This window comes from Taudactylus pleione, unplaced genomic scaffold (genome assembly GCF_031769625.1).
Source record: "Taudactylus pleione unplaced genomic scaffold, aTauple2 ptg000333l, whole genome shotgun sequence".
Lineage (NCBI taxonomy): Eukaryota > Metazoa > Chordata > Amphibia > Anura > Myobatrachidae > Taudactylus > Taudactylus pleione.
The window spans coordinates 10,742,761-10,757,590 of NW_028284734.1; the positions used below are offsets into that span (position 1 = coordinate 10,742,761).

The 14,830-nt window shown below is 45.0% G+C and overlaps 1 protein-coding gene and 1 long non-coding RNA gene across 4 annotated transcripts in view; both read left to right on the forward strand.

The window, feature by feature from the left end:
* The window catches only part of RASGRF2 (Ras protein specific guanine nucleotide releasing factor 2), a 357,153-nt gene that overhangs the window by 64,754 nt on the left and 277,569 nt on the right, over positions 1–14,830 (forward strand). The window lies entirely within an intron of this gene.
* Positions 1,368–4,028, forward strand: LOC148509047 (uncharacterized). Of its 2 annotated transcripts, XR_015869504.1 has the most exons (4): positions 1,368–2,543; positions 2,633–2,693; positions 3,400–3,503; positions 3,864–4,028. It is a non-coding gene; the product is annotated as an uncharacterized LOC148509047 (long non-coding RNA). The 2 variants fall into 2 exon arrangements; XR_015869503.1 differs by having other exon boundaries at positions 1,368–2,693.

Consider the following 14,830-nt stretch of genomic DNA (forward strand, 5'->3'; position numbering starts at 1 on the left):
GGTGGCACACATTGGTGGGTAGGTGGGTGGCACACATTGGTCGGCAGTTTGGGGTTAATGCATGACCCAGCCACCGCCCGCCTCATTTCGGCAGGCGGTGGCTGGGTCATGCTTTTATAGGTGTGTGGCACACATTGGTGGGCAGTGGGTAGCATACATACAATATAAATACTCACCAAACTGCAGAAGTCCAGATGTGCAGGCTCTATCGTGCGTCCGTCTCCTTCTATCCACGATGCTGCACAAGATGGAGATTGGGCGTGTACAGGGACCTGTCAGTCAAAATACGCGACGTACGATGAATCGTGAGATATATCGTGAGTAAAAAGTATTCATGATCGGCACAGCATCGTGTACGAGATTGGCAAATCTGCCGTACAGCACGGCAGATCTGTAGATGCGATGTGTGACCTGCGGGAACGCGCATCACATCGTGATCGTGAGTGGGGACTCACAATTTACTCACGATTTGGGTATAGTTTACACGATTTGTCGAAATCGTCCATTTCGCTATGTGTGTGGGTAGCTTTATATGCATGCCATATTTTCTTAAAGACACATATCTCATTTCCCAGGTGCGAGTCAGAGTGGTAGAAACTCAAGACAGCCTTCTGTAGGCTCTCAGCATTCCCTAATGTGCTGGGAGCCATAGATTGTAACCACATTGGGATCAGTTAATAGGCATCATTATCACTCCCTCAATGTGCAGGTGGTCTCTGATGTTAACCTTCGTATTCACAGTGTGTTACATGTTATGCAGGACCCCCAACGAGCATGTGCTTAGACTCAACCACACATTAAGCTGCACAAATATTTTACAATGCCTCTGTTTTTGGAACCATGTTTACCCACCAAAAAACCCTTCCTGTACTACAAGTTTAAATTGCTTCCAAGCAGGGGAGTAGCGAGGGTGGTTCTGGTGGAGCATGAGCTCCGGGCGCCAAAATGGACAGAGGGCGCCATCCAGGGTTCCGGAATTCATGGGCGCTACTCAGTATGATGGCCGTCGGTTTGTTTGCTTTTCATCCTAAAAAAGTTATGGATCTGCGATCCGTTTCTACATTTCATGCTCCCTCAAGCTGCCCAGATTGTCTCCCCTCCGGCCCTCCCTCCTCTGTGATCACATTCTGTCACCTCCCGTTTCCTGTCAGATTGATTACATTCACTTCTCACTTGTTTAATTCCCTCCCCTCTCTATCATGTGATCGGCTCTTTGCTCCTCCCCTTCTTATTGGCTTCTGTCACCACACCTCTCCTTTTCTTATTGGCTTCTGTCACGTACACTCTCTGATCGGCATTTTCCTCTCCTCTTTGATCCCCTCCCTCCTTCTCTCCTCATTCATTCCTTGTGCTTCAAAGGACTTAAAAGTGACACATCTGAGGTAAAGTCCTAAACTTCAATTATAAAGTATTAGATTAAACAAAGTCACTGCTTTGCTATATAAAGTAATGAGGTACTCCCAGGCATGACCACATAGTGTTATTTGAAAGGTCTTTTAAAAAATATTAGGAGACCTGAAATAATAATAATGGTGGTAGACAGAACATGACATGGTTAGTATACTCACATTAATATAGGTGCAATGTACTGTATATTTGCGAAGTACGAGCATAGCTGAGAAGGGAGCTTCCCATAGCTGTCCCCACAACAGTGATAGCTGCTTGGGGCAGTAATAAGCTGTAAGCTGTGCACCCTGTGGAATCTCCCTCTAGCACATGTATTCTGTGAATTTAAGTTAATTGATCAGAATATATAATACAATGTGCTCTATTGACTAATAACAATTATTCAAAGGAGATAAAAGTCAGATCCTAGGTGATATACATAAATAAAGAAGTGCCAAAGGAGCTACTTCTTAATGTCAGATCACCAAGGCATTCTATTCCCCCAATGGTATCTCCATGCCCCAGCGTGATACTGCCACTGTTTGCTTTTTTGCTCTTCACTTCAGTATTTCCCCACAGGCTGGCCATACCCCACTGGCACATTTCAGTACAGGGAGGGGGACGCTAGGGCATGCACTTTCTCCGGGCGCCATGGTTCCACGCTACTCCTCTGCTTCCAAGTACATGCTACTGTTTCTTCACGTTCAACCTTAAACATGCCTTTGGTAATGGTTATTCATATATCTAAACTGTTTTCTTGCATTGTTTTTTTTTTTTTTTGTCCTCTGAAAACCCCCCAGGTGATTTAGGGTATGGGTGTCAAAGCTGGCTCATGACATCTCTGTCCACCCGCATTCCACAGCAAAGCCATGTTAATGCTCACATTGCCATCTGCAGTGTGATAGAGTGGACCTTCAGACTATTGAAAAGCAGGTTCCGCTGTTTGGATTGCTCGGTGGTATACGATGTCAGGAATGTAGGTGACATTGTGAATACCTGCTGTATGCTCCACAACATCACCCTGGGACAAGGGCACTCTGATCTTGGGAACATAGGGGCATACAGCGAGGAGTCTGAGCCGGCACCATCTGAGGACGTGGTCAACACATAGGAGGGGAATGAGGTTCGACAGAGTATTACATGGCAGTACTTCACATGTAAGTGTGCAGTAAGGTAAATGTGATAAAAGGGAAATGTAACACATTTACGGTTCAAATAATATATTTATTATATGTTTACATTATAGAGAGAAAAGACATCTACCCATGTGAGGTGCTGGCATATATGTATTTTGGACACTGCATATGGTAAGTGTATTTAAATAGCTGACTTACCAAACAAGCTATGTGTTATGTAATTAGATTCCCAGAAACACCCTGTACATTTGTTATATTCTCCTGTGACCATTTCTAACAATATAACTATGTGCACCTGTGCTTAACACAGAGCTAGTAATTACTATATTCACACATATGACTAATCTTAGTTTTGAAAAAATGACAGACAAAATTCAATATGCAATCCAAATTTACTCACCTCAGAAAAGTGATCAAATATGTGAATTGTAAAAAACACATGACTTGTTTTGGTGTCTGCTATTTCTGCCCCTACCCTAGGCCTTTAGCCAGACCACCACGTGTTCGCACACTGCGCCTTGGGGGACTGTTTGGTGCTGAGGTTGGAGGGGTGGTTGTCTGACTGATAGCAGTCGATGTATAGGGGACCTGCAAATGTCTCTCTCTTTGCCCCCTAATAGCCTGGCTGATCTCCAACAGGCATATATACACATTATGGGCCATTCTAGATCTCGTACCTTGTGCAACTACTATGTGTAACTTACTACTGATGGCATTCATTTGTGTAATTTGCACATTCGTAAAATTAACCTGGATGCTTTGGAAGGTATTCAATGACTGTGCCATTTCTTCCACATTTGGGGTGGGTTGAGGTGTGGCTGGGCCTGCTGCCATTCATGTGTGTCCCCAATGTTGCCTGCTGCCGTGTCCTCTGTAGGCTTAACTGGCGTGAGGATGATGGTCTTCTGATCCGACAATTGCTCAAAGACAATTGGTATTGGTGGGATCGCATGAGAAGGACCTGAAAGGTGGATATTAACGGTAAGTAATCAAGCCTAGTAATTTGGCCTTCCTAACAATGTATGTCTTGTGGATATCCATGCTTGTGCACAGGTGGTTTCAGTAGTGACTCCAATAAGTTATTGAAATCACCGCAATTCAAGCATGTCTTTTTTAGGAATTTCTGGGTGGGAATTTTGCATTAAGTTAGCCGTCTACATATCAGTGACTTACAACCATTAGGGTATAATTCAAAAGGTTACATTACTGATATGTTTTGACCTCTTTACATTGCTAAATGGATGTAGGGCTAAATGTTGTTATGTGACAATATAGATGTTTTGCAGAGGCCTGCTGACCCATGGGCTGATTGCACTTTTCTTTGATTTGTATTTTTCTTAGGACTCACCTCCATCATCAACATCATCCTTTTATGGACGTCGCCTTTTGTCAGGAACCTTCTTTTCCTGTGGTGCAGCTGAGGGAAAGAAATATAAAATGTGTTTCAGTGGCCTTTCTAGGTTTGAAGTACAGGCATGTGTACCAGAATACACATCTTTTTCTCTAATAAACAGTGTTGACTATTGTTAATGGATTTTCATTTACCATTATACTGATTGGTGGGTTTGGGGTGAACATTGTACACATTTGCAATGGCAGTTCCTCTGCTAGGGTTCCTTACTCTCACGAGGATATTGGGTTACATTGTGTGGTATTTTTTCACTAAAAGCTTATCAAACTCAGGCTAGGTCCCTACCACCTCCTCCTCCTCACGCAGGTCTTCAATAGCTCTCAGCCTAAATGTCATGCTGCAAATTGCAAAACAAAATCTGAATGCTGCATTTCATTCCTGCACTGTCTCCTTCACAAAACCTATCAAAGAAGAAAATGCTACTTATATAGGGCCAGTGAGGTATAAATTAGGCAGCTTTTGGGGACCAATAGCTCCCTTGGTTTCAAATAAAACACACTGCATGTAATGAATCTCGAATTCCAATTCGCGTGATTCTTGCAGGCCCAGTCACCACAAATCTTACTTAGTCACTTTGTAACTCACAGGCAGAGGTGTGTCTATAATGGGTGTAGGGTGTGCGGGGAACACGGGCCCCTGGGTCCAGGGGGGCCCCGCACCGCACGCCCTGCACCCATAATAATACTTACCTCTCCGGAGTCCCACGTCGGCGCGGGCGTCTGGAGCTGTAAAACTACGGGAAAATGGCCGCGGCAGCCATTTTCCCATCGTTTACGCATGCGCAGTACAGGGAAAATGGCCGCCACGGCCATTTTCCCGGTTACCAGTGCATACACTATAGACTCTGGACACACCCTAGTGCCCAGAGTCCATAACTCCGGCGCTGGCTGCGCACAGCTCAGTGCGCTGCTGGGCGGAGACGATGGGGTCCGTGACGGAGACTGCACACGGGCCCCTCCTCTCTAGAAACGCCCCTGCTCACAGGCTATTACATACTGTGAGTTTCGGAACAGTCTCGCACCAAACTCGCAGATAGTCAGTGCGACTTTGCACTCGCAAGAGAACTCGGACCCTCTTAGCCCACAAACCTCTAATATGCCAGAATATTGATTTGCAGAAATGTAGCATGCAAGTGAAAGCCTGGTTCTTCAGGCATTTGAATGCGCAAAGGCTATGACTTTCCACAACTTAATACTGTGAAACCCCAAGGAAAACACAGAGCGGTAGACAATACGTAATTGGTCAAAACAACCTCAAGGTGAATGCAAATTATTTAAGCAATGACGGCAATTATGAGTTCTAAGGTGTTTTGAGTATTTGAAAAACGTGAGCGTATGGAATCAGAACTAGAAGTGCTAAAATAAATCCAGAGGTCAATAAAGCGAGATTAGACGGTATGTCTCTCCAACTGTTGCTCTCCCAGATTACTTGTTTGCTGTAATCTTCCATGGCTGCAGGGTATTTGAGCTTTTTGATTGGATAAACTTCCCGCCTGCAGTTGCTCACTTACAAGCTGCCGAGTAGGCACTAAAGCCAGGGGAACTTATTACAGCAATGGGGAATCTCTGCTTCCGGTAGCTGGAAAGCTCTGCAACACTTTTCTTGCTTTATAGTTGTATTGTAGAAATAAAATTGTCATTTACTGCAGATCATTTCTGTTCATTTTAATTTCTTTAAGAGAATGTTATATACCAGATTATTCTACCTGTATATTGCAGATTTAGTGTTCTAATTTTTTCCAATGGGTGTTACGGTGAACCGGTACATACTGGACACCCTATCACTTTAACAAAATGGACACGCCATCTTGTAGGCAGGATTAACATTCATGGGAATGAAGGTTCACTAGGAAACTGTGACACCCCTGAGCTTCGAGAGAGCGTGTTCTATTTATCAAGACCTTGTGGTAACAGTATATTGTAGCAATACTTTGAGCCCCATTTTTTTACTGAAACTAATGGCTGGCAGCATATTTCATTTAGTATCACAGTGATACTTCTAAATATATCGACTGTATTAGTCATTACTTACCTGTCCGGCGAGGTTTAGCAGCGTCCTCCTCATCGGCACTGTCCTCTGCCCACCTACCTGCCGCTTAGAGTCTGCGCATGCTAATTGCACTTCCATCCAGCTGGGGCTCAGCAAAGTCTAGAAGGCTTTGATAAAGCTGGAGAGACTTGACTGGATCCTTATTGCACGCAGTGGGGACCATACCATTATTGCCATCTATAGATGGCGTAAGTGGTACAGTGACAAACAGCTGTTGTTAAATACTGAATGGAGGATATAACTCCTTTACTGAGTGCTAAATGGGTTATATCTCTATAGCCCTTAATGTTTGACATGCAGGGGATCAAGCAAAGCACCTCTCTGGCTTCACTGGACGCCTTTGCCCGGTGTATCTAACACCACCCTAATATGATATGACAGGTGGAAGGAGAGGTATTGCAGGACAAATTAGTGATCTATTCCCGGTTTACCACTTGATAAATTATGAGAAGCTGCGATAAATACTTTCTCCAGCCAAAACGCCAGAATAAGGGTGTCAGGATTCTGCCTGGGATCGGCTGTTACTTGCCACACCGCCGGCTTCCTCTCATTAGCGAGAGCAGTGAGACGTTGGGTGCAGCGGTAGGTGACTTGCTGAGTATTCTTCCCGGGGCCCAGATGACTGTCACGCAATCTTCCATAGCGGAGTTCCTGCGGCAAAGGTCATGGGCGCAGCCATCTTGGCTGAATCACCTGATAGATCTTTATCCAGTGGTAGCTGTGTCAGTTCTCAGCTGATTTGCTCATCCAATGGACAGCTACCTGGGGGTATAAACAGGACTTCAGGTGAACAGGAAATTGCCTGATCAACTTTGTTATTCCCAGATGGTTGCTGTTTGCTTCGTCCAGGCTTCACGTGCAATCTTCCAGAGACTCTTCCCAGTGGTATTTCCAGTATATGCTCTGTACATCTCCTATGTACTGAGTCCTAGTGATTATTTACAAAGTGCCATATCCTTGTGCAGCAGTGTGATAGAACACCTTTTTCCTGTTTGCTATTTACAAGAGCCATATCCTTGTACTGCAGTGCTACAGAACACCTTTACCTGCGTGTGCTATTTCAAGTGCCTTTGCCTGAGCAATATTTACAAGTGCCATATCCTTATCTTTGTGTACAACTTCAAGTGCCACCGTTTGGTGCAGCAGTGCACCAGAATACCTTTGCCTGTGTATTCGGTACGCACAGTGGTGTTCAAGTACAGATTCTCCTTCTCGAGTCAGCAGCATATCCTCATTCTCCAGTGTTAGCTGCAGAACGTACTATTCAGTGGATTTCTTTTCTCTGGTCTGCCACAGCACCTCTTCAGGAAACCTCTGTATTGTACTTCTCTGTACTAGTGGTAAAGAGATTATATTTCCAGTGGGCCAAAGCCGTGTGTCTTTCTCTATTCCCACGCGCATTGGATCCCTGACCTGGGGACCGCGACCTGCTTGCCGTGTACAGCTGAAACCCATATCCTGCTTGGAGGGGTCACTGGTGAACACCTCCCGGCAGGTTGGACTCCGCACCCTAGGTCAGGTCTTGCCAACATCTGATTCTTGTGGACGAGGAGACTGAACATCCAGGCCCCTCGTTCCTGACTTCGGGGCCACTACTTCCAGCCCCTCAGTAGGGGACTCCAGGATGCTAAACGTGACAAAGGGCCTATCTCATAAATAGACCCCAAAATGCCTTCACTTATTTGAGGCAACAGGTACACTTTAATTTAAGATCAGATAAGCTACCATAAAATGAGCATATGGCAGACTGTGGATGAGTTTTGGATAATATTGCTATAGCGCAGGATATATTGGCATTATGATTTCTCTTCCATCTGTTTCAACAATTTTAACAGTTGGACAAGTTTAAATATAATTGATTCTCAAGCTATAAACTGCAGCTGATTGGATGGATGCCACAAGCAATAGGTCTAAATACAGAGAATATATATTTTATTAGCAGTTACTTATTTATATTATGCAGCACTTTACATGGAATATGTAATCATTCACGAGTCTCTGCCCCAGTGGGCTTCATTTCTATGCAGTTTGCACTCTGTGAATGCAGCGAAGGAAGTGAAAACATTCTATGCACATTTTTACATTGGTTTACCTAGTGTCAGAGAACCTATTATTGTTATTTTTCATAACGGGACGCGTGTGGATGTGCAGAAGAGGAACCGGGCAGAGCTAGGATAACCTGTGACAGTTGTGTTTTTCATGGGGATCGTGTATGGTTATAATAATAAGTAGTTGAAAAGACCTTTATTAATGTGAAAAAGCCTTTTCTCCTGTGTTTTTACAGATTGCTAAATTACAGCGCACCTACATACTGTAAATAAAGGTGGGTACACATTAGGACGATGTGTACTCGGACAATAGGTCGGCTCAAAGGGCCAGCATATCGTACCTTGGGTACACATTGGGCGATGTACTGAATGACAGAACGACCCCTTGTTCCATCCGTGATTGACATGCATGGAGCGGCAAGCGATATCGTTAGATCTGATGTGCTGCACATAAAACCTGACGACATCGCACGGGTCTGCGTCGTTACGATTTGGCTAAGTCGTAGTAACTAAACATTAACAAGAGTAGTGATGTGTGAGGCACATATCAAACTGATTCTGGAAGACTATAATGTCGATTTTACTTCTATATGAAACATTAATTACCAGAAAATTTTTCAATAGACGGCCAAAGTTCTAAAGATGCTATGAATATACTATTACCATAAAATGCTGCTATACATTAGCCATTGCATCACCAATAGTATTGAAAACATCTACTCTAAAGGCCCCCATATACGGTGCGATATAGCAGCCGATCCGACGGGTTGGAACGATATCGCTGCTTCCGTGTGTGGGTATGATATCGCCCAGTGCGCGCTCCCGTGGGATTGTAAATTGCTCCTCCAGATATTTCTGCATTCAAGATGATCTGGGGAAGCGATGTACGATCCCATGCAGCGCTACGCGGGTGGGGGAAGGGGTGCCGGCATATTGGGCAGTTGGCCACCCAATCGCTCCGTGTGTGGGGACCGCCCGATATGTCGGGCATCGGATCGGCCGTCGCATCGCCAGGTGCATATTGCACCGTGTATGGGGCCCTTAACACTTGCTAAATGGCAGAGATACAGTATTGTCACCTATGGATGCAAGTGTAAATGTGTCCTCCTTTATACTATCAATAATGTTCCCCCTGTTGTAAAATCTAAGGATATTAGAAGCATCGTTCCAAGAGACTTTTGGTAAAGAATGTTGGGAGACCTACGGACTCCTCCCGGATCCCCACTATGCCACCCGTACAACAAGAACATTTCTGCTGCTCTCATTAACAGGGACAGGTGCTGTACATTTACAGCATTATACATTATATTCCTTTAGTGTTTCCTCTAGATCAGAGGTACCCAAACTTGGGACCTCATTCAGATGCGGTCGCACGGAGCGATTTGTCGTAGCGAGCGATGTTTTTTTCAACTGCGCATGCGTGTACATGGCAGTGCGCGTGCGCAAGTCTGTCTTCCCATCCGCAATCCTCTTGCTCGCTAGTGACTACGAGGTCGTAGCTGTGATTGACATTTCGTGCCGTTTGTGGGTGGTTACAGGGGAAGGTGCTTGTGAAAGGGGGTGTGGTGGTGCGCACGCAGGCGTGGTTGACCTTAAAAAGGGCGTTTTAAGGGCGTGCATATATTACTGAGCGAGTCATCACACACGTCATCTCGTTGCAATAACGATGCTACTGCTCGCAGAGCTAAGGGTAGCCCAGGGTCTACCTTAAGCCTTGCGAGTGCTGGCGATGGTTTCTGCCTCTACCGATGTTTGTAGGCAATTAACAATGTAACAGGTGTTAATCGTGCTGACGTAGGTTGCCGCCTGCGACCGACTCTGAATTAGGCCGTAGAGATAGGAGGTGTGCTTTCATTGTTGTGGGTGTTTCCGCGATTACGATGTGCGTTGCAGCTGAGCGCTCGTTTTGCATATTCTCGATCACTTTGGGTGCGACCTATCGCTCCCGTGCGACCGCCTCTGAATGAGGTCCTTGGTCCTCAAGGCACCCTAACGGTCCAGGTTTAAATGATACCCATGGTTGAATAAATCAACAGACTAAGGTACTAATTAACTCACCTATGCCCAAGTATGGTTATCCTTAAAACCTGGCTCGTTAGGGTGCCTTGAGAACCGCGTATAGGAACCTCTGCTTTAGATAATGCACTAAATGTAGAATATAACAAATGAGATTCAGTGATTCATTTGCGAGGCTGAAGGTCTGTACTTTGGTGGAACAAGTAAGAACGAATGAATCAGCTTGCTTACGGTAACAGCTTGCCTTCCCTGTTTTTATTTCTTTATGCAAATATGCTTCCTGTTTTTTTCACCATTCATAGTTATCTGCACTCACTCTTTTGCATTACCGTATGAATACAGAGATAAATGCTGACTTGTAAATCTTCATACCCCTTTTATACTGCACCTTGGACGTGGGTTATTCCCGGGTTGTCGTCTTTCATTGAAAGTGGACGTTACAGGCTCACAAAGATGAGTCATAAAAAGTGGGCGTTTTCGATCCGCCAATGAGTAGCTTGTAAACATAACATGGGTCAGATAACCGGGTCACCCCGTTCACACTGCAGCGTATCCAGGCCGGTCCCAGGAATAACCCTGGTTGCGATACAAACCCCAGGTTGACCCTTTCACACCATGCCAGGATCAGAGTTGCTCCGGCAAAATCCCGGGTCAGAGGCTCAGTGTGCAAGGGGTATTAGACACAATGGGGCATATTCAATTGGGCGCAAGGTTTAGCGAGGTAAAAAGACCTTGCGTCCAATTTTGGATTACCACAGGTATGTGTGCTCCCAATACCTTCAGTATCCAATAAAAATAAGTTGCGGGGTTTTCAGAAATGAAACTCCGCGTAAAAAACCCCACCATGGCTCCCGGTGGCCTCCCCTCCATCTTGTCACCGGAGAGATGGCTGCTGGGAGGCTCTATGGGCTGCAGGGAGGCGTAAGGGCTGCTGGGAGATGTAGTTCTCCCAGCGCCCGTTCCGAGGGGGCATACAATCACACTGGGGGGAGGGGAGGGGGGTGCTTTCTCCTAAAATTATTGACTTTAGGAAAAATCAGACTTGCTTTGGAGGTGTGCAGAAAAACGGCATTGAAAACCTGAAAAACCCTGCACCTAACTGAATAGCAAAGATCCCGAACCTGCAGGAAAAACCCTGTAGGTGCAGGATTTTTGCGATTCTCGTACCTAATTGAATATGCCCCAATGGGCCTGATTCTGAGTTAGATGCAAGTTGAAAAGTGGATGTTTCTCCCGATACTCTGCAGACTGCGCATATTCATGCGTGGCACAATGTGTCCGCAGTGGTAAGGAGATCCAAATTAGTTTGCTATCGAGCGGATATCCTTCCCTGAAATGGGCGTTTGTGGGGTGGCAAGTGGGTGCTTAAGAGGAATGTGAATAGGAGGCACATTGGATGACAAGACAACTAGAGGTAAGGCCTTGCTAAAGCACTCCCTGCTGGTTGTCCATGACAACCAGCAAAGAGAAGCTTTAAGATAGCTTGGACTATGAAAAATGGCCTTTATCTGTGTCAAAGGCTGTGGGGGTTTATTATAATAATCGTTAAACAGATTAGGGCGTAGATTAATATAATAAAAGTTAGTTAATAGCAGTGGCGGCTCCAGAGGTGGGGCTACAGCGCAGTCCAAATGTAAAATAGGGGAACCACACCAACTGCCATTTCAAACGCTGCCAAACATGGATGGCTATGACTGACTGGCAGTTGGTGTGGCTCCCCTGGAGATAGAATGGGTCATTTAGTTTCAAATGGTAGGTTTACTGGTAAGTCCTTTCAGGAGCTTTGTAGTAATGGCTTCTGGCTCCTGTTACAGATTTGACACTTTGCTTTTTCTCTTGGGGGCTCTCCATATTTACTTGGGCTATGACACATTTTGAATCCATGTGCTCCCACCAAATCGCTCCTACTATAGTTTCAGGTATCTATAACATCATGTTGAACAGGCTGTTTCCTAAACACCCCCTCTTTGCGGAGGCATGGGACAGGGATCTTACACCTAGAGGCACACAGGTTAACTGTGAAAAAATGATCAAGTTGCAAACGTTTATTCCCCAGTGTGGAAGTTTCAGAAACTCAATACAAGGTGTTGACCCAGTGGTATCGTTGCTCAGTCACCCTCCACAAATTATACCCCACTGTGCCCCCTCTCTGCTGGAGATGCCACAGGGATATAGGTACACTGATCCACATATGGTGGGACTTCCCCCTGATGACTCCATTCTGGCATAATATTATAGCCTTGGCTTCAGAAATTCTGGCTTACTGTTACCCCTAGCCCAGATTATTGGCTACTATCTCATTCAGACATTCCTTTTACCAGATATATATATATATATTGTGACACAGTCAGATTAGGGGTCCCTCTCCTGGGTAGAGGTCTCCTTCCTTACACACACAGCAGCTGGGAAACAGTACGCCAGTCTGGATTCGAGTACAAGCTGGTCGGCGCCAGTCTTTATTGTACAATGTCAGAAATAACATAAAGAAAACATAAACATAAATCCTAGCCCTGTCGGGGCTCTTACTTCACAAGTGGTTCCCTCACTACCAGAACCTGGCAGGGCCTAATGCCCTCACCAGCAACAAAAGCACAGCACAACACTCACAGATAGATTTTCAAGTGTCTCTGAGCAAACTCCCTGTCTGCTCTCCCAGGTGAGACAATCAGCCCTCAACACACTAGACTTATATTGGCCACTCTCAGGTGGAAACCCTAACAAGCCTGTTACCAGGCTAAGAGAACCAAAACCTGGAGTGGCCGTTTGTGGAGCCCTCCCTCTCCTCTCACCCACAACCCCCAGGTCCCAAACCGGCTTTTCAAAAAGCCGAGACTCAAGCCTGCTACACTGCAGACTTTCTCCTGGGGGTTTAAAACACAAAAGACAGGAATCTGGGACAAATGTACCTGCCACAGACCACTTTACCCGTAATCCTATCACAATATATATATATATATATATATTAGGGGTGAGCGGATTCGGTTCTACTCGGTTCCGTTCGGTTTTAAAAACCGAATCTTATTGGCTATCCAAAACTCGTGACAGCTGATACCCAATAAGATTCGTTTTTTAAATCCGAACGGAACCGAGTAGAACCGAATCCGCTCACCCCTAATATATAGATGCTACAGGGATATAGGTACACTATATATATATATAAAATCACTGCTTAAACACTTTAATGATGCAGTCAGAGCAGTAATCCCGATCTGCTGGCGCTCTCAAATTCCTCAGTCGGCAATGGGACTGATGCAGACGTCTTGATTTCTATATGGCCATGGACGACATCTTTCACTCAGCGTCTGGCAAACATTTTATGGCAGTGTGGTTTTAGTTGGACTGATATCAAGACTTCCCCCACTAATAAGGCTCTTATACCCCGGGATTAAGTTTTCTGTAGGATAGCTCTGTAATGCTATTATTGCCAATATCCCCAGAGAGACTCACTGACCTCCTATCATTAACTACATGTCTGCATTATATTCCTTCTCCTCACTCTTCTGCTTTGTCATTTTCTTTTCTACTTCCTTGTGTAGCCTTTTTTTTAATTCAATGTGCGTTCTTTCATTTTGCCTTGATATTGTGGATGTAAGGAATTACTCAGGGGTCTATTTACTAAGGTGTGTTAGGAGATAAAATGAACAGAGATAAAGTACCAACCAATCAGCTCCTAGCTGCCATTTTTCAAACACAGCCTGTGACATGGCAGTTAGGAGCTGATTGGCTGGTACCTTATCCTGGACGCCTATATCTAGACGCCTGTCATTTTACCGATTCCGTGTATTGCTCCATCTGTGAGGTGTGTAGTAAAACTTTTAATGAGTCTCCCTCAAATTATCTGTAATGGTCACAGAAAGTGCTGCGGTGATGGGCAATAAGTTTGCTCTTTAGATGAACCTGAACATGAGATGTTTTACCATATGGTGACTTACAAATACGCTGAACTATTTTCCAGAATTTTAAATTAATCCTTTATCTCTCTCCCTTCCACCAGGTTCATGCAACTCATCACACACCCCTGTAATGTAGCACACATCTTTAATGTAACATACATGGGGGAATATTTATTAAATCTTGGAGAGAAACAAAAGTGGAGAAGTTGCCCATAGCAACCGAATCACCTTTTAACTGTCTTTTTTCAGGTCATGCTAGAAAAAGTTAGAAGTTGATAGGTTGCTACGAGCAACTTCACTTTATCTCTCTTCAAGATTTGATAAATCTCCCCATACTCGTATTATTATTTAGATTTTATGTAAGGTGTGTCAGAAGAAAAATGAATTAGGTTATAATCTTACGAGCAGGGTCTATGGACCTCATTCAGAGTCGGTCGAAGCGGCCGCACAGTCGTATGGGAAAAGGGGCCGGATATGCAAATGATTCCCTCGCAAGTTGCGTCCCTAAGTTCGGATCGGTAGTTGGCCGACCAAGGGGAGGAAGCGGCCGGATTTAAAAAAAATACGCCCCCTTCTCGTACGCATTGCACGTCATCTCCGGGCATATAAGGATTAATCGAGACCATCGGAACTGGTCGTAGAGCTTAAGGTTGACCATACCCTCTCTTAAGCTCTACGATCATGTCAGTGTAAAAACCTCCCATGTCACATGTGCCATGCCGCTACTTTGTTAATTATGCACTCCCATAAACCGTATGCACTCCCATAAAACGCCGTTCGCATAATGAGGCACGCCTGCGTTCGGATCTCCACTCCCCCGTTTTCAAGCACCTTCCCCTGTTACCACCCACAAACGCCTCAATCTGTCACTCAAACTACCGACCTGGCTGT